Genomic DNA, 20,428 nt, shown 5'->3' on the forward strand with positions numbered 1-20,428 from the left:
GATCAGAACTGCACGCAATACTCCAAATGCGGCCTAACCAAGGTTTTATACAGCTGCAACATGATTTCCCAAGTCCTGTATTCAGTGCCCCGGCTAATGAAGGCAAGCATGCCATATGCCTTCTTAATCACCATGGCCACCTGTGTTGCCACTTTTAGGGAACTGTGGACCTGCATGGCCAGATCCCTCTGTATGTTAATGTTCCTAAGAGTTCTGCCATTTACAGTATAATTCACACCTAAATTTGATCCTCCAAAATACATCACCTTGCATTTGTCCAAATTAAACTCCATCTGCCATATTTTGTGCCCAAGTCTCCAATCTAACTATGTCCTGTTGTATCCTCTGACAATCCTCGGCACTATCAGCAACTCCACCAATCTTCATGTCATCCGCAAACTTACTACTCAGACCACCCATATTTTCCTCCAGATCATTTATATATACTACAAACAACAGAGGCCCCAGCACTGATCCTGCGGAACACCACTAGCTACAGATCTCCATACTGAAAAACATCCTTCCACCACTACTCTCTTCTATAACTAAGCCAGTTCTGTATCCATCTAACCAGCCCACCCCAAATCCCATGTGATTTTAGTTTTTGTACCAGTCTGCCATGTGGGACCTTATCAAACACCTTACTAAATTCCATATAAACTGCATCCATAGCCCTTCCCTCATCAAATATCTTTGTCACTTCTTCAAAAACTCAATCAAGTTGGTGCGATATGACCTTCCCATACAAAACCATGCTACTCATCACTAACTAGTCCATTTTCCCCCAAATGTGCATATACCCTGTCCCTCAGTATCTTCTCCAAAAGCTCCCCCATCACTGATGTCAGGCTCACCAGCCTATGATTTGCTGGATTATCCCTGCTTCCTTTCTTAAACAATGGAACAATATTGGCTATTCTCCAGTGGGTCTGATGTTTCACTTACTACCCTCTTGCTCCTAATATATGCATACAAAGCCTTGGGATTCTCCTTGACCCTGTTTGCTAAAGACATTTCATGACCCAGCATATCCTCCTTGCCCTTGTATTCTAGGAGCATAAAGTACAAGGGCAAGGAGGTTATGCTGAATTTATGCTAGACACTAGTTAGACTTCAGTTGGAATATTGTACACTGTTCTGGACCCCGCACAATAGGAAGGATGTGAACGCATTGGAGAGTGTGCAGAAGAGGTTCACAAGAATGGTCCCAGGAATGAGAACCTTCAGTTATGAGAATAGATTGGAGAGGTTGGGACTATTTTCTGTGGAGAGAAGAAGGCTGAGAGGAGATTTGATAGAGATGTTCAAAATCATGAGGGGGCTGGACAGATGGGATAGGGAAAAACTGTTCCTGTTCATAAAAGGATCAAGAATGATAGGGCACAGATTTTAAGTGATCTGCAAAAGAAGCAAATGTGATGTGAGAAAAATATTTTTCATATAACTGGTTCGGGTCTGGAATGCTGTGCCTGGAAGTGTGGTGGAAGCAGGTTTAACAGAGGCATTCAAGAGGGCATTAGATGATTAGACATAGACATAGACATAGAGTAGGCCATTCGGCCCTTCGAGCCTGCTCCACCATTCATTTTGATCATGGCTGATCATCAAATTCAATATCCTGATCCCCCCTTACTCCCATATCCCTTGATCCCTTTAGCCCCAAGAGCTATATCTAATTTCTTCCTGAAATCAGACAATGTTTTGGCCTCAACTACATTCTGTGGTAGCGAATTCCGCACATTCACCACCTTCTGGGTGAAGAAATTTCTCCTCACCTTAGTTCTAAAAAGTTTACCCTTTATCCTTGATGCGCGATAAATCACACGGGAGGCAGGATGTACCCGGGAAATTAAGGCTTTTATTGCCAACAATAACGGAGCTACTATATACAATCCCAGACTAAAGGGTCACCAGGCAGAGCAGTGACCTTGATACCTCTCCCAGGAGGCGGAGCCAACTGGGGTGTACCATAGGACTATATTAACAGGTAGAACAGCCCAACCCTAACCCCAACAGTAACATATCTACAGACTCATAGTACTGGCCAAACCATGGCTCAGCACTCCTTGTGGTAACCAACAATGGTTCACCACATTCACCCCTCCTTTTAAAACAAAGGCCGGTGGGGCACAAAAAAAAACAGAACAACTGTTCATCTGTCTATAAGTTCAAACGGTTTGGGGGACCGCACCGTCGCTGCGACCTCCTCAACACCGGCGATGACGCCGGTTCAGGCAATCGCGGTGACCTTCTCTCCAAGGCGGTGTCCAGTGACTCCTCCAGTTCCTCACGGGCCGGTAGACCACGAGGTGGTGACAATCCGCTGGACTCGAGCACGCCTCGAGGTGGCGACAATCTCCTGGACTCAGGCAAGCTGTACACGGGAGTAAGAGGGTTAAGTGGTGGTCCCGATACTGCCCGCGCCGTGTCAGGAGGAGAGATAATGGTCGGGGGGTCCCTAACTGGGGGTGTGGGAGCGACTGGGGTTTCCAAGCCCCCTGCTCGCGCCAGATCTCGAATCGAGACCGTGTCCTCTCGCCCGTCAGGATATGCCACATAGGCATGCTGAGGGTTGGCGTGGAGAAGATGGACCTGTTCAACCAAAGGGTCGGACTGGCGGGTCCTAACATGCCGCCGCAGGAGGACAGGTCCTGAGTACGTCAACCAAGACGGTAATGAGGTCCCAAAGGAAGACATCCTAGGGAATGAAAACATTCTCTCATGAGGAGTAGCGTTGGTTGCCATACACAGGAGTGAGCGTATGGAGTGGAGCGCATCAGGGGGTACCTCTTGCCAACGGGAGACTGGAAGACCTTTAGACCTCAACGCCAGTAAGACAGCCTTCCAGACTGTAGCATTCTCTCGTTCAACCTGTCCGTTACCCCTTGGGTTGTAGCTCGTGGTTCTACTAGAGGCAATCCCATATGAGAGCAGGTATTGCCTCAAGTCATCGCTCATGAACGACGAGACCCTATCGCTGTGGATATAACAGGGGTAACTGAACAGGGTGAAAAGATCCCATAATGCCTTGATAACCGTGGCAGTGGTCATATCAGAACAGGGAATGACAAAAGGGAATCGTGAGTACTCATCAATCACATTGAGGAAGTACACGTTCCGATCTGTCGAGGGAAGGGGGCCCTTGAAGTCCACACTCAGTCTTTCGAAAGGACGAGTGGCCTTAATGAGGTGTGCTCTGTCAGGTCGGTAGAAGCGCGGTTTGCATTCCGCGCATACCTGGCAGCTTCTGGTTATGGACCTGACATCCTCCACCGAGTAGGGTAGATTCCGGGCCTTTATGAAGTGGAAGAGCCGAGTGACCCCCGGATGGCAGAGGTCATTGTGGAGAGCCTGTAATTGATTCTCCTGCACACTAGTGCATGTTCCACGCGACAGGGCGTCCGAGGGCTCGTTGAGCTTCCCAGGACGGTACATGATATCATAATTGTAGGTGGAGAGTTCGATTCTCCACCTCAAGATTTTATCATTCTTGATCTTACCCCGTAACGTGTTGTTGAACATGAACGCCACGGACCGCTGGTCCGTGAGCAGAGTGAACCGTTTTCCCGCCAAGTAATGGCGCCAATGCCGAACGGCCTCCACAATGGCCTGGGCCTCCTTTTCCACCACAGAATGCCGAATTTCAGGGCCTTGGAGGGTGCGAGAGAAAAAGGCGACGTGCCTGCCCGCCTGGTTAAGTGTGGCGGCCGGGGCAAAATCAGATGCATCACTCTCCACCTGGAAGGGGATGGACTCATCAATAGCATGCATCGTGGCTTTCGCGATGTTGGCTTTTATTCCTGCAAAGGCTAAGTGAGCCTCTGTTGTTAGGGGAAAGGAGGTAGACTTGATGAGCGGACGGGGTTTGTCCGCGTAATTGGGAACCCACTGTGCATAGTATGAGAAGAAGCCTAAACATCTTCTCAGTGCTTTGATGCTTGTGGGCAGGGGGAGTTCGAGGAGGGGACGCATACGGTCTGGATCAGGGCCAAGGACCCCGTTTTCCACCACGTATCCGAGGATAGCTAGGCGGCGCGTGCGAAATACACACTTCTCCCTGTTGTAGGTCAGATTCAGGCGAGATGCAGTGCGTAAGAATCTAAGAAGGTTGGCATCGTGGTCCTGCTGGTCATGGCCGCAGATGGTGACGTTATCCAGGTACGGGAAGGTAGCCCGCAGCCCGTTCTGGTCCACCATTCGGTCCATAGCACACTGGAAGACCGAGACCCCATTCGTGACACCAAAGGGAACCCTTAAAAAATGGTACAGGCGACCATCCGCCTCAAAGGCCGTGTATTGTCGGTCCTCTGGGCGAATGGGGAGCTGGTGGTAAGCAGATTTTAAGTCGATGGTGGAGAACACCCGGTACTGCGCAATCTGATTGACCATGTCAGATATGCGCGGGAGGGGATACGCATCCAGCTGCGTGTATCTGTTAATGGTCTGACTATAGTCTATGACCATCCGGGGTTTGTTCCCATTCTTAACCACCACGACTTGCGCTCTCCAAGGACTAGCGCTAGGTTGGATGATCCCTTCCTTGAGGAGCCGCTGAACTTCAGATCGAATGAAGATCCGATCCTCAGCACTGTAACGCCTGCTCTTTGTTGCGATGGGCTTGCAGCCTGGCGCGAGATTCTGGAATAGGGAGGGTGTGGTAATCCTGAGCGTCGAGAGACTACATGTGGAGCACGTTGGGCAATTTAGAGGCTGCAGATCTCCCACTGAAAGCGGAGGGAGTGGCCCACCGTACTGCAGGGTTACACTCTTCAAGTGGACCATAAAATCTAGTCCTAGGAGTATCGGCACGCAAAGGTGCGGTAACACAAGGAGCCTGAAGTTCTCGTAAACCGTGCCCTGCACCGTCAGGTTGACCACGCAGCTCCCTAGCACGGTGACAGACCTGGACCTTGACGCCATCGAAATTGTCTGCTTGACAATCTGAATCTGGAGACCGCACCGCTTCACGGTGTCAGGGTGAATGAAGCTCTCCATGCTCCCGCTGTCAAACAAACAATAAATCTGGCGTCCGTTTACCTGTATGTCCATCATGGACTTGTCGAGTCTGTGAGGCTTGGCCTGGTCCAGGATGATTGACGCCACCGTTGGATCGTGGGTGCAACTGCAGGCAGCTGAGATGGTTGATGATGGCCCCTGCTGGTCGTTTGCGGTCGGTGCTGACCAAAATGGCTGCCCCCATAGGTCGCACGTGGTCGATGGCACCAAAACCGGCGGCCCCTGCACGTCGCACGTGTCTTGCGACTCCGTCGTTAGGAATGGCGACGTCCTGGAATCGCACGTGGTGGAAGACCTCAAAGACGCAGAAGACAAGGAGGCCGGCTCCGGGGAGTCACACGCCGCACTGCTGTGTTTGGAGAGTGGTTTGGTCCGGCATACTTTGGAATAATGTCCCTTCTTGCCACAGGCGGAGCACAATACCGCTTTAGTTGGACATCGCTGCCGAGGGTGTTTCAACCCCCCACAGAAGTAACACCGCGGGCCACCTGGAGCTGCTGCCGTCGTCAGGTCCGAGGCTGGAAACGCAATCGCGCAGTTTTTCGATCCCGCTGAATAAAGTGGAGTCTGCGGCTGCACATGCCACAATGTCCCCACGTGGTCGTCGGTGTACATCTCCAGACTTTTGGAGGCCATTTCTAGAGCGTCAGCTAACTCTATGGTTTTAATGAGGTCGCGGTTACCTTGCTCCAGCAGCCGAAGGCAGATGTACGACGAGCCGATTCCCGCCACGAACGCATCTCGAACTAGGTCGCTCATGTACAGGGCTGCCGACACTGGCTTGCAGTTGCAGGCTCTGGATCGCTGCTGAAGTTCACACACGTACTGTTCCGTCGTTTCGCCGGGCTGCCGCCGTCGAGTGGCTAGAAGGTGTCGAGCATGGATCTCATTCGGCGGTTTGTTGTATCGCTTTTTGGGAAGCTCGAGGGCCCCTTTGTAGTCTTGGGCCTCACGGATCGCTAAGTATACGGCGTCGCTTACCCTCGCGTGGAGGACCCGGAGTCTGTCGGCGTCGTTGTTGACCGCTGTGGAGGCGTCGAGGTAATCTTGGAAACACTTCAACCAGTGGTCGAAAGTGTTCGATGCTCCCGCCGCACGTGGATCCAACGTAAGCCGTTCGGGTTTCAGCATTTGCTCCATGGTTGTCTTTTGTTTTTTTTTCAAAAAAAAAAATTTACTTGTTGGCAATAAAATTGATGCGCGATAAATCACACGGGAGGCAGGATGTACCCGGGAAATAAAGGCTTTTATTGCCAACAATAACGGAGCTACTATATACAATCCCAGACTAAAGGGTCACCAGGCAGAGCAGTGACCTTTATACCTCTCCCAGGAGGCGGAGCCAACTGGGGTGTACCATAGGACTATATTAACAGGTAGAACAGCCCAACCCTAACCCCAACAGTAACATATCTACAGACTCATAGTACTGGCCAAACCATGGCTCAGCACTCCTGGTGGTAACCAACAATGGTTCACCACAATCCTCAAACTATGGCCCCTAGTTCTGGACTCCCCCACCATTGGGAGCATTCTTTCTGAATCTACTCTGTCTAACCCTGTTAGAATTTTATAAGTGTTTATGAGATCCCTTCTCACCCTTCTAAACTCCAGTGAATATAATTCTAACCAACTTAGTCTCTCCTCATATGACAGACCTGCCATCCCAGGAATCAACCTGGAAAACCTTCCCTGTACTCCCTCTATAGCATTTGCCTTTTTTACTGCCTGCTGTACCTGCATGCTTACTTTCAGCGACTGATGCACAAGGACTCCAAGGTCTCGTTGAGTATCTATCTCTCTCAATTTACACCCATTCAAGTAATAATCTGTCTTCCTATTAGTGCTACCAAAATGGATAACCTCACATTTATATACATTATACTGAATCTGCCATGCAGATGCCCACACAATCAGCCTGTCCAAATCATACTGAAGCATTTCTGCATCTTCCTCAAAGCTTACTCTCCCACCCAACTTTGTACCATCTGCAAATTTGGAGATAATACATTCAGTTCTCTCTTCCATCTCATTAATATATAATGTGAATAGATGGGGTGCTAGCACAGATCCCTGCAGAACCCTACTAGTCACTGACTGCCAATCAGAAAAAGATCCATTTATGCCAACTCTTTGCTTCCTATCTGCTAACCAGCTTTCTATCCATCTCAAGACATCTGCAATCCCCTGTGCTTTAACGTTATATAGTAGTCTGTTATGTGACACCTTGTCAAAATCCTTCTGAAAGTCTAAATGCTGCAACTGTACAGGACCTTGGTGAGACCACATTTGGAATATTGTGTGCAGTGCTGGTCACCTCGCTATAAGAAGGATGTGGAAGCGCCGGAAAGAGTGCAAAGGAGATTTACCAGGACGCTGCCTGGTTTGGAGGGTAGGTCTTATGATGAAAGGTTGAGGGAGCTAGGGCTGTTCTCTCTGGAGCGGAGGAGGTTGAGGGGAGACTTAATAGAGGTTTATAAAATGATGAAGGGGATAGATAGAGTGAACGTTCAAAGACTATTTCCTCGGGTGGATGGAGCTATTACAAGGGGGCATAACTATAGGGTTCATGTAGGAAGGATGTCCGAGGTAGGTTCTTTACTCAGAGAGTGGTTGGGGTGTGGAATGGACTGCCTGCAGTGATAGTGGAGTCAGACACTTTAGGAACATTTAAGCGGTTATTGGATAGGCACATGGAGCACACCAGGATGATAGGGAGTGGGATAGCTTGATCTTGGTTTCAGATAAAGCTCGGCACAACATCGTGGGCCGAAAGGCCTGTTCTGTGCTGTACTGTTCTATGTTCTATGTCCTAAACCACATCCACTGGTTCTCCTCGGTCAACTCTACTAATTACACCCTCAAAAAATTCCAATAGACTCGTCAGCATGATTTCCCTTTTTTAGATCCATGCTGACTTTATCTGATTATACCACAGCCTTCCAAATGCCAAGTTATGAAATCCTTGATAATAGACTCCAGCAACTCCTCAGTACCGACGTTAGGCTCACTGGTCTATAGTTCCCTGTTTTCTCTCTACCTCCCTTTTTGAATAGCGGGTTTACATTAGACCCTCCAATCTGTAGGAACTATTCCAGAGTCCAAAGAATTTTGGAAAATCACCACCAATGGATCTACTATTTCCAGGGCCACTTCCTTAAGTACTTTGGGTTGAAGATTATCAGGACCTGGAGATTTATCCACCTTCAATCTCATCAATTTCCCCAAAACCGTTTCTCTACTAAGGCTGATTTCCTTCAGCTGCTCTCAGCACTTCTGGTACATTATTCATATCTTCCTTTTGAAGATTGAGGCAAAGTACAAATTTAATTCCTCAGTTATTTCTTTATTCCCCATTATGAATTCTCCTGTTTCTGACCGTAAGGGGCCTACATTCGTTTTTGTCAATCTTTTTCTCTTTACATATCTATAGAAACTTTTACAGTCAGTTTTTATGTTCCCCACTAGATTATTTTGATACTCTATTTTTCCCTTCTTGAATAGAAACAATATGCAGGGGTACGGGGAAAAGGCAGGGGAATGGCACTAAGTGATAATGCTTGTTTGGAGAGCCAATACATACATGATATGACAAATGGCCTCCTTCTGCACCCTAAAAATTCTGTGATTCTTCCCTTGCCTCAGGAGGAAGTCTTACATTAGAGAGTCCCTGCGGCGGCAGAATCTGCAGTGGACAGAAGTGGAACTTCATGCAGTGCCCAGAGCCAAAATCCCAGGATCAAATATGTTTTGGTGTCTCGGCCTGGGGGGTGGCGGGGGGGTGGAGTGGATTGAGGATGGTCATGAAGTGTCATTGAAGAGGCTGATGGGAAGAGGGAAATGCAGTGGCCACTAGACATTAAGGGAAGAAGGGGTGACCCTGTGTTTAAAAAGGGCTGATGGAGGCTCCCCCCACCCACCCCACCCCTCTGACTTCCTGCCAAAGACCTAAACACAATCATTTTCAGGTTCTCCCATATCTAAGAAATCCTCCTGCTTAAAGATAGAGGCAGGCTGAGAAACAGCCCTTAATTGGTCAATAATTGGCCACTTAATGTCCTCAACTGGGAAAAGGGTGGACTGGGGGCGACACGGTAGCACAGTGGTTAGCACTGCTGCTTCACAGCTCCAGGGATCTGGGTTCAATTCCCGGCTTGGGTCACTGTCTGTGTGGAGTTTGCACATTCTCCTTGTGTCTGCGTGGGTTTCCTCCGGGTGCTCCGGTTTCCTCCCAGTCCAAAGATGTGCGAGTTCGGTTGATTGGCCAAGTTAAAATTCCCCTTAGTGTCCTGAGAAGCATAGGTTAGAGGGGTTAGTGGGTAAATATGTAGGGATATGGAGGTAGGGCCTGGGTGGGATTGTGGTCGGTGCAGACTCGATGGGCCGAATGGCCTCTTTCTGTACTGTAGGGTTTCTATGATTATCTATGGCCTGCTGAGGCCTTGCCCGCCCCACCATCAAATTGTTGAGTGGTTGGGGTGGGCAGGAAACAAGAAGAAAGCCCATTCATGCTATTTCACCCTCACTCAACGCCTACAAACCCGCTGGCCGGGGAATGTAAAATCCAGGACAGGTAAGTGGAAAAGGCTTTAAACATGTAAGGGAGGGGAAAGGATCTGTAAAAATGAAAGCAGCCTAAATGTAAACAGAAGAGAACAGAGGAATGAATACAGGGTTTAGTGAGAGGTAAGAACTGAATGAAATCAATATTAGTCAAGAAATTATGTTGGGGAAATGGATGGGATTGAAGGCTGATAAATCCCCAGGGCCTAATAATCTACATCCCAGAGGACATAAGGAAGTGGCCCTAAAAATAATGGATGCATTTTTGGTCTTCTCCCAAGATTCTATAGACTCTAGAACAATTCCTACAGATTAGAAGACAGTTAATGTAACCCCACTATTTAAAAAGAGAGATGGAGTGGAAACATGGAATTATAGACCAGTCAGGCTGACATTGGTCATGGGGAAGATTCTAGAGTCCATTAACAAAGTTTTTATAGCAGTGCACTTGATAAACTGTGGTAGAATTGGACAGAGTCAACATGGATTTATGAAAGAAAAGTTATGTTTGCCAAATCTACTGGAATTCTTCAAGAATGTTATATGGAAGACGTTGATGGCAAGAGAGTACATGGAGTTATAGAACAGGAGTCTAAAAAGATGATTATACAATTGACCAGCCATATAAATACAATGCTACAACATCAGATCAGAGGCTGGGGATTTTGTGGCAAGTAACTTACCTTACTCCTCAAAGCTTGTCCACCATCCACTGGACACAAGTCAGGAGTGTGATGGAATACTTTCCACTTGTTGCAATGAGTACAGCTCCAGCAAGGTAGAGAGGGGAAAAAGAGGAGTGGAGGATCTATACTTACTCAGGATACATTCATGACAATAGAGAAAATGAATGCAGCAGTCAGTGAGACAAAACTAGAATCCTTATGGATAAAGAGAAAGGATAATAAAGGGTGGCACAGTGGTTAGCAATGCTGCCTCATAGCATCAAGGACCCGAGTTCAATTCCAGCCTTAGGTGACTGTCTGTGTGGAATTTGCATTTTCTCCCCATGTCTCCATGGGTTTCCTCTGAGTGCTTGAGTTTCTTCCCACAGTCTAAAGATATGCAGGTTAGGTGGATTGACCATTGCCCCTTAGTGTCCGAAGACGTGTAGGTTACGGGGATTAGCTGGGTAAATAATGGGTTTACCTGAATAGGGTCTCTGTTGGAGAGTCAGTCCAGGCTCGAAGGGCCAAATGGCCTGCTTCAGCACTTTCGGGATTCTATGCTCATAATAAAAGATTCATCAGGCTAACAGGTATAGTCTACAGAGCAGCTGATTGTGGAAGGGAGGTGGAGGAAGAAACATGCAGACAAATTAGGGAATTGAGTAAAAAACATCGGATAATAGTCCTGGGGGATTTCAATTGCCCTGATATTAATTGGACAGAATAGTTAGGAAAGAGTGGTAAGAGAATAGAGGTCCTACAATATGTACAGGACTCCTTTCTAACACAATATTTTAAAAAATCTAACAAAGGGAGATTCACTATGAGATCGAACAATGGCTACTGAACCAAAACAGCACTCTACTAAAGGAAAGAACAAACTGAACACCATTTTTTCATTTATGGTATATGGGCATCACTGACTGTGCCAGAATTTGTTTCCCATCCCTAATTGATCTGATGACTTGTTAGGCCATTTCAGAGGACAACCACATTCCTGTGATCTGGAATCACATGTAGGTCAGACTGAATAAGATCTCCTATTAGTAAACCAGACGGGTGTTTACAACAATTGACAATTTTCATGGTCATCATTAGACTTTTAATTCCAGATATTTCTTGTGTTCAAGTTTCACCATAGTAAGTAGGATAGCCATAGACTGCAAGAGAATATCAGTGAACTGGCCAGGTGGGTAGAACAGTGGCAAAAGGTTGGTTGGGAGAGCAGAAGAATATTTGAGTCAGGAGGTAATGAAAGCATAAATAAATGTTTTAGTAGCAGGTAGAATCATAGAATCACTACAATGCAGAAAGAGGCCATTCAGCCCATTGTGCCTGCACCGATTCTCCAATAAAGCATCCTACCTAAGCCCTATCCCTGTGACTCCACGTATGTACCCCACTAATCTCCCTAACATATACATCCTAGAATGCTAAGGGGCAATTTAGCATGGCTAAACCTAATCCTCACATCTTTAAAGTGTGGGAGGAAACGGGAGCATCTGGAGGAAACCCACACAGACACGGGGAGAATGTGCGGGGGGGGGGGGGGGGGGGGGGGGGGTGGGGGGGGGGGGGTTGGGGGGGGGGAAACAGGCAACATTATAAAAGTGGATGTAAGTGGCCTTTGAACAACAGAGAGTATGGGGTTGGAAACTCAGTTCAGAGTCAAATAGGCTGTTGAGGTTGCAAACAGTCTGATTCAGCCTAATATTAGTGGCCATGGAGATATGGAACTAATGGTGAAAGGAATAGAAAGATTTGTGGCAGAGACCAAAGACAATTGCTAGGGGAGGGAGGGGGAGTAGGCCAATTGACAGTGATCAGAAACATTCTAGAATTCAAAGATGTGCAGGTTAGGTGGATTGGTCATACTAAATTGCCCCTTAGTGTCAGGGGGACTAGCTAGGGTAAATGCATGGGGTTATAGGGATAGGGCCTGGGTGGGAATGTGGTCGGTGCAGACTCGATGGGCCAAATGGCCTCCTGCACTGTAGGGATTCTATGAAAAAATTCTATGAATTGATAGAAGTCAGAACGGGAGCTCATAAACTGATGGTCTCATCCTTTGGGAACACCACATAGACTCAAGAGGACAAATTAAAAACTATTTTTATTCATTGGTTTATGACCATGTGGAACTGAAATCTCCAAAGATATTCCATCATTTATGCACTTCCCTTTGATGTTTCCCCATGTCCTGCACTACTTCTTATCTTAGGTACCAGGGCTTCATCAACAGCTCTCCCTTGTAACTATGAAGGTAAATAAGACACTAGAGTAGAAAATGATTATTTTAAACAGGGAAGCATTCTATTGCTAGATAGCAATCAATGGTAAAAGTTACTCATGACCTACATTCTGTTTTAAGTAGCCTACGCATTAAAATCTTTTTGGATACAGGTTTGTGTTTGCATAAAATACATATGACAATGATGGGGTTTGAAATCTCACAACAAACAGTTCTTGCACAAGCTGCAAGCCATGCAGCTATTTGTGATGAACAATACTGTCAAAATTGTAAGTCAAATCAGTCAGTTGGCCTTCTGCATGACATTAAATTTATTATCATATTCACTCCACTGCAAAAAACAATTAACTGTAAAGTATAATTTTGTGAAAATGTAATTTTGCAGCTACTCCATATGCGGAAAATCTCAGAGCTAAAACAGTGTTGTCACATGGTAAAATGCTGCATCTCTGTAATGAGCTACTATAACATACAGGGCAATTGGGGATGGGCAATAAATGTTGACCTAGCCAGTGACGCCCATGTCCTATAAATGAATCCTTAAAAATACAGACACCCAGAACTTTGCATATTTAAGTCTCACTTATGATGTTCAGGACAAGCCCGTTTGTGTGTATTATGCTCAATGACTGAGATTGTGGGTGAGATTTTCTGGCCGCAATCGCCCAAAAACCAGAAAATCCCACCCAAGGTTAACGGGCCTTTGCATTGTCTGCCCGCCCACCCGCTAATATTCCTGTGGCGGCGGAACGGGGAAATTCCCTCCTGTGTCACCCGAAACTCAAACTTGGGATAGATCTGCTGTCCAATATTCAGAAAGCCAAACTAGTTTTACAAAAACCTACTTTCATTGCTATGAATAGGGTGGTAGCGGCATAAGAATTAAACAGTGGCAGTGAATGTTCATTACAGTTTTCTCAAACTCTATACATTTAAATTAGTTGGGAGCAGTGGGTATCCAATAACCTGAATGTGAAGCAGATCATGAAAATCATTTTGGAAATTGTAAACTTACTTGTGCAAATCACAGGCAATTTAGAAATCTGAGTATTGGTGGCTTAATGATCGACATTGTCCCAGAGACTGAATTTCAGAGTGGTTCTCTTGTAATTCTGGTGGGAGACCTGCAGGACCCAGGTAGTACTGTGTGAAATTCGAAACCGTTGTGTTTTACTATGTAGGTTTTGGCTTTGCGGAGGAAAAATAATAAAAAATGGTACATTTTTCAGAGCGATTCATGGAAGAAAGGGGCAAAGTATACCCTGAACTGACAGATTCTCAATTGGAAATTTGGCCTTTCCAACAGATATATTACTGTATCTGGACAAATTGAATGTGGAATTGCAAAGAAAAATCTGAATTTATGCATAATGAGTTTGCTTAAGTTGTACAGAACTGAACTATAGAGATAAACTGGTGCACTTCCCATCCATGATTCAGATTTGTGAAAATGAAGATAAGGATGAAAACCAACAGGGTTACAAGCAAGTTGAATTTTAAACTGTTTTGTCCTGCGAGAAGTATCCACATTAAAGATTACAATCCTTCATCTCTTTTATTTTTTCGTGACTTGCTGGCGAGGCCAGCATTTTTATTGCGCACACTTAATTGCCCTTGAGAAGGTGGCGGTGAAACACCTTCTTGAACTGCAGAAATCCATGTGGTGTAGGTACACCCACTGTGCTGTTAGGAAAGGAGTTCCAAGATTTTGATCCAGCGATAATGAAGAAAAAGTGATATAATTCCTAATTAGAGTGATATGTGGATTGGAGGGAAACTTACAGGTGGTGGTGTTACCATGAACCTGCTGCCCTTGTCCTTCTGGGTGATAGAGATCGCGGGTTTGGAAGGTGCTGTCTAAAGACCTTTGGTGAGCTGCTAAAGTGCATCTTGTAAATGGTACAAACTGCTGCCAGTTTGTGTCAGTGGTGGAGGGAATGGATATTGACAATGGTGGATGGGGTGCCAATCAAATGAACTGCTTTGTCCTGAGTGGCGTTGAACTTCTTGTGTTGTTGGAGCTGTAATCAACCAGACACAAGTGGAGAGTATTCCATCAGACTCCTGACTTGTGCCTTTTAGATGGCCGAAATGCTTTCGGAAGTCAGGAGGTGAGTTACTCCCGACAGGATTCCTAGCCTCTGATCTGTTATTGTAGCCAATATATGGCTGGTCTAGTTCAGTTCCTGGTCATAGAATCATAGAATACCTGCAGTACAGAAGGAGGCCATTCAGCCCATCAAATCTGTACCGACCACAATCCCACCCAGGCCCTATTCTCATAACCCCACACATTTACCCTCCTAATCCCCCTGACACTTGGGTCAATTTAGCATGGCCAATCAACCTAACCCGCATATTTTTGGACTGTGGGAGGAAATAGGAGCACCCACACAGATGCAAGGAAAATGTGCAAATTCCACACAGTAACCTGAAACCGGAGTTGAACCTGGGTCCCTGGCACTATGAGGCAGCAGCGCTAACAACTGTGCCACCCTGCTGCCCATCAATAGTAGCCTCCAGGATATTGATAATGGGGGGATTCAGTGATGATAGTGCTAATTAATGTCAAGGGAAGATGGTTTAATACTAATTTGTTGGAGATATTTATTGCCTGGCACTTATGTCCCACAAATGTTACTTGTCACTTATCAGCCCAAGCCTGAATTGTGTCTAAGTCTTGCTGGACAGGGGCATGGACTGCTTCAGTACCTGAGGAGTCATGAATGGTGCTGAACAGTGTGCAATCGTCAGTGAACACCCCTGACTTCTGACCTTATGATGGAGAGAAGGTCATTAATGAAACAGCTGAAGATGGTTGGGCCTAGAATGTGACCCTGAGAAATCCCAACAGTGATTTCCTGGAACTAAGATGCTTGAACTCCAACAACCACAACTATCTTCCTTTGTGCTAGGTATGACTCCAACCAGTAGAGGATTTTCCACATGATTCCCATCGATTCCAGGTTTACTAGGACTTCTTGATGCCACACTTGCTCAAATGTTGGCTTAGTATCAAGGACAGTTAACCTCACCTCATCTCTTTTGTCCATGTTTGGACCAAGGCTGGAATGTCAGAGTTGGAAATGATCAAACAATCCATTAGAAAAGATCCAAAGATGTGCGGGTTAGGTTGATTGGCTATGCTAAAATTGCCCCTTAGTGTCCTGAGATGTGTAGGTTAGAGGGATTAGCGGGTAAATGTGTAGGGATATGGGGGTAGGGCCTGGGTGGGATTGTGGTCGGTGCAGACTCGATGGGCCGAATGGCCTGTTTCTGCACTGTAGGGTTTCTATGATTTCTATGATTTCTATGAATACAGCTCTAAGCTGGAGAAGGAAGAAACTTTGAAGAAATCTCTAAAGATTTCTGGGGGTGATTCTCCCATTGCGCCGCGCTAATTTTTTAGTGTGTCCGCTGATTCGTAGGATTCGCGCATGCGTTCCCACCGTGCGCGCATCTCCCAGCGCTGGATATCTGGCACCATCTGAGCCATTTCAGTCCAAAGATGTGCGGGTTAGGTTGATTGGCCATGCTAAAATTGCCCCTTAGTGTCTGAGATGCGTAGGTTAGAGGGATTGGCAGGTAAATATGTAGGGATAAGAGGGTAGGGCCTGGGTGGGATTGTGGTCAGTGCAGACTCGATGGGCCAAATGGCCTCCTTCTGCACTGTAGGGTTTCTATGATTCTTTCTATGAGCTGTGCTAGAAACCGGCAGGAACACCAGGTAAGTGGTTTAAATCTACTTTTAATGTAATTTAAATCTGATTAGTGGGCCTGGGATTGAATTTTCCAGACCCGCTAGCATCTCCCACCCCATTAGGAGTATTCCACTACAGCAGGGTTCAGACTAGCTCCCCAATTTCGGGGAACTAGTGGGATGACCCAACTGGACTGAAGGGAGAGCAATCGGGGCCCCGCAAGGGATCGGGCGGTGAGTGTGGTGGTGTCCCCTCGGCATGGACACCCTAGCATTGCCAGCCTGTGCCACCTGGCACTGCCCAAGAGAAGGTGCCCATACTCAGGGGGCACCTTGGCCCTGCCCATCAGGCACAGGGCAGTGCCAACTGGGCAGGGCCTAGGGGGCAGGGCCTGCTGGGGGCAGGGCCTAGGGGGCAATCAGTGGGGGTGAGGGGTCCCGCTTTCACTCTGCCATTGCGATTGATGGGGCAGGAGGGAGGCCAGCGATCAGTGCGGGCTGGTCAACCAGGGGTCTGCTGGGGGGTTGGGGTCTGCCTCCTGGTGGGGGTCTGCCAGGAGGGGTTCTGCCAGTGGAGTTGGGGGGGGATCATCATTGCTGGGGGGGGGGGGGGGGGGGGGCTGGAGATCGGGCGGTGCAGGATGGAGGGGTGCGAGGCTGGCCCGCGAATGGATTGGGGACCGCGATCGGGCCACGGAGTGGGTGGGGGTGGGGTGTGAGAGCCAGCACTGCGAGGGTCCTGGGCTGGCCAGCGATTGAGCTGGCCAGCAAACTGCAGGCTGACAGATAGGGGCCATTGCGCATGCGCAGAGGCCCAGACTTGTCAGCCTCTGGCATGAATAGACCCTGCTCCCGAGCTTTTAATTATATTCCTGATTGTGACCTCTGCATTGCACAGAGTGTGGGAGATTCTTGTCTGAAGTCGCACTGAAGAAACCAGCATGATTTACACCAGTTTTCCTGCGAAATCGTCACTTTGAATGTTTTTGGGAGAATCGCGACTTCTATTTCTCCATCAAAAGCTCTGTTGGAAAATATAGAAGCAACTGATCAGGAATTATATTAAAACATATTATAAGCACAAATTGACCAACTATCAACTCACAGTGGAGATTTAATAAGAATATCTTAAACGATTAATTAACAAGTGAATTATAAGGACCAGTCAAGAAGGAGCTTGATCAAGGAGGCAGCACCCATATTGCTAAAAATGGTGTAATCCAATTCAGAAAAGTATAAGCGTATTGGTTTCTCTCTTAGAAATCAGAGGTATTGTAGAAGGGTTTCAATGTATTGTGAATCCTTCGATATTCCTTCAGTTGTCCAGGTGTTGGATAAATTAATATCAACAACTTTTTATGTCCAGCTGCCCAGCAACTGAAATACTCAGGGATTTAAGACAAACATTACTTAAATATTTGATGGATAGTATTGTGTTTTAAAGTCCTTTTTCATTGGTTTCTCCATTCGAACTAAGACTTTAAAAAAAACTTACATAGACAGTAATGTTGCGATGTGCATATCGACTTTAATGTTTATTGCAGGTTAAACATTTCCTCAATAAATTTGTAAATAAATTAGCAAAGTATAAAGTCCCTTGTAGTTTTTTCCGTAAGCAGGATTTTCTGGCTGCATTCGCTCCAAGGCCTGAAACCACCACCGCCACCCCCCCTCCCCCCACATTGTAGCACTCCGAAAGCTTATGGTATTTGCTACCAAATAAACCTGTTGGACTTTAACCTGGTGTTGTGAGACTTCTTACAGTGAAACAGAAACCCAGCTCTTGTGTCAAGAGCTTAGTAGAGGATTTTTCTAAATGCATCCGTCATCGCACTAGCATTTGGTCAGTGCTCTGTTCTCGTAGGAGGCATTAATAATAACTGTTCAGTTTTTTGGCATAGTGTCTCTTATTCATGCTATTTCTCTTGATCCTATATTCTTTTATCCCTACATTTCATTCCACCATATGTTATCACAAATGTCAGTTTTCTGCACAATTACGCCAACTAGTTAGCAGTGTCATAATATTCTTAGGGCATGTCCATAGGGTATTCTTTCTTTTCACTCAATCATAGGTGAACCACATATTTGTAATTGTCTATCTAAAAGTATGGCATTCATGTTGTAGCAATGTAATTTCTTTTATATATCAGAAGACAACAAAACTTTAAATAAGATGTATGGACTAATTGAACACACACATATATCATTATAGTCAGATCTGCTTGAAAATATGGAGTGCTGGTGGTAGCAGCTTGTTGGACATCAAATGCCTCTGAAGATTCAGATCATAGAAACCCTACAGTGCAGAAGGAGGCCATTCGGCCCATTGAGTCTGCACCGACCACAATCCCACCCAGGCCCTACCCCCATATCCCTACATATTTACCCACTAATCCCTCTAACCTACACATCTCAGGACACTAAGGGACAATTTTAGCATGGCCAATCAACCTAACCCGCACATCTTTGGACTGTGGGAGGAAACCGGAGCACCCGGAGGAAACCCACACAGACACGAGGAGAATGTGCAAACTCCACACAGACAGTGACCCAAACCAGGAATCGAACCCAGGTCCCTGGAACTGTGAAGCAGCAGTGCTAACCACTGTGCTACCATGCCGCCCAACTGTGCTACCGTGCCGCCCATGTGATCATTGTGTAATTTTCTTCATACACAATTATTTTATCCACCTTACTTGGGTGCTGTTGAAAGTAGATTTCTATTATGTTTTCTTTATATTAGGAATTTATCATTTCTACATCAACATAAAACACACCTAGGTGAGGATAGCAGAACAGGTACAGATCATTGTTCTCTGTATTCAGTATTACCAATGTGACTTACACCTTCAAAAGGCATCTTCCTGCACCAGTGCAAATTTTATATTTCTCACATTAATGATCCATGAGATTGAGCTGAAAGAAGAATGAATTATAAGTTACCACAACTTTTGTGGCTGTACAATTTGATTGAAATAGTCCAACAGAAACATACATTCAGTCCATTTGCCTGTTCCCTCTATAAAATAGTAATCCATTTTGTCTCATAATCTCATTCTTGCCCCACATGCTTTTTTTAATTTTAAAATATTTATTCTCTTCCCTTTTTAAAGCAATTATAATTTTTTCTTCTACCACTGTTTGAGGAATTTCATGTCCTAACAATCCCCTGTATAAAAGTAACTTCTTAAAATTTTTACCTTTCATTTGGGGATAATCATGAATTTATGTTCCCAGTTACCAAATCACCAACCAGTGAAAATAGATTTTTTCCCTTTTATCAACTACTCTTATGACTTTGAATATCCTCTCTGGTAACCTTCATTCCTCAGATGAAAATAACAATTAGCCTTTTCAAGTGCCTAAAATTTCTAATCTGTTGGATTATTTTAGTGAACCTTCATGGACTACAGGGGCTGGATTTCCATCATCGAAGAGGGCAGCAGGAGTCAAGAAAAATCCTGGTTCCAGGCACTCACCTTGGGAAAAAGTGAATGCATGATTTTCATTCCAAGCGGAGGGCTGGAGTTGGGCCTGCCAACCCTGGAAACTCTTCGGAGGCCCAAATGAGTAGGCAGGCTTTTCACGACACAGGCTCCACAGAAAGGACCGCTCTGGATGCCAATCACTGGGAGAGCAAAGAGGTGAAGGATTCGCGAGGCTGTGTGGAAGGTAATTCAGAACACTGACATGTGATAAAAGTTGTAAATGTTAGCCAACTGGTTAATAAAGCTGCAAGAAATGGCCCATCATGGGTCTTGTAAGGAGAAATGAATAGATTTAGTAAAAGTCGGGGTTTGATCTAACATCCCTGCATTAGAGTAAAGAGCATATGCTAGTCAAATGCTACATTTCTCAGGCAGTCCCTTAACAATCTGTACCTCTTCTGCTATTCACATATTCTGATCACTTAATGGACACTTTCAGTACCTTTCTCAGCTGCCTTCATCATCATTTACATTCCCTTTGTCCAAAAACATCCCCCCCACTCCCATTCCCACCCTCATTGTATAAATCTCTTCTGATCTTCTTTGCTCTTAGCTCTGACGAAGGGTCATCCAGACTCGAAACATTGGCTCTATTCTCTCTCCAAAGATGCTGTCTGACCTGCTGAGATTTTCCAGCATTTTCTGTTTTTGTTTCAGATTCCAGCATCCTCAGTATTTTGTTTTTATCTAATATGAGGGATAACCTTGTTACGTGGCACATAGTTATGATCAGGGGTTC

General features: G+C 45.9%; 1 protein-coding gene across 1 annotated transcript in view; it reads right to left on the minus strand.

The window, feature by feature from the left end:
* Positions 1 to 19,721: 19,721 nt before the first annotated feature.
* The window catches only part of LOC144495022 (uncharacterized), a 65,423-nt gene continuing 64,716 nt past the window's right edge, over positions 19,722 to 20,428 (minus strand). Inside the window, exon 2 of the transcript XR_013498199.1 lies at positions 19,722 to 19,862. The gene's annotated coding sequence lies outside the window, so the exon portion shown is untranslated. The remainder of the gene's footprint in view (positions 19,863 to 20,428) is intronic.

The sequence above is a fragment of the Mustelus asterias genome, chromosome 6 (genome assembly GCF_964213995.1).
Source record: "Mustelus asterias chromosome 6, sMusAst1.hap1.1, whole genome shotgun sequence".
Lineage (NCBI taxonomy): Eukaryota > Metazoa > Chordata > Chondrichthyes > Carcharhiniformes > Triakidae > Mustelus > Mustelus asterias.